The 288-nt window shown below is 40.3% G+C and overlaps 1 protein-coding gene across 1 annotated transcript in view; it reads left to right on the top strand.

Annotated features, from left to right (window-relative positions):
• Positions 1-85, top strand: part of sh3bgrl3 (SH3 domain binding glutamate-rich protein like 3) — a 4589-nt gene extending 4504 nt beyond the window's left edge. The window contains exon 3 of the mRNA XM_062529666.1: positions 1-85. This exon is cut by the window's left edge and continues 1694 nt beyond it. The gene's annotated coding sequence lies outside the window, so the exon portion shown is untranslated.
• Positions 86-288: the final 203 nt, after the last annotated feature.

The following is a 288-nucleotide window of genomic DNA, read 5'->3' as shown; positions in this document are numbered from 1 at the left end:
CAAAAGAAAACATGGAAAGAAATGTTGTCTTCCAAGAAGATGGTGAAAAGGAGATTAAATGGGTCAAATAAAATGGGAAAACGTGTACTCTGTGTCAACGTGTGTCTTATTCCTGTCAAAGAGACTGAGAGTTAAAGACACAGGGTGAGCTCAACAGCTAATCAAATTACACTCCTACCTCCAGTGCCCCTATAAAGCAATGTGTTAATCGGCTGAAATTGTTGGTTCAGTTCAAGCTTCTATCTTTGTTTACCACGGGCAGGATGGCAAACTGGAGTACATTCTATG

This window comes from Sardina pilchardus, chromosome 24, assembly GCF_963854185.1.
Source record: "Sardina pilchardus chromosome 24, fSarPil1.1, whole genome shotgun sequence".
Classification (NCBI taxonomy): Eukaryota; Metazoa; Chordata; class Actinopteri; order Clupeiformes; family Clupeidae; genus Sardina; species Sardina pilchardus.
This window is presented reverse-complemented; position numbering and strand designations above follow the sequence as displayed.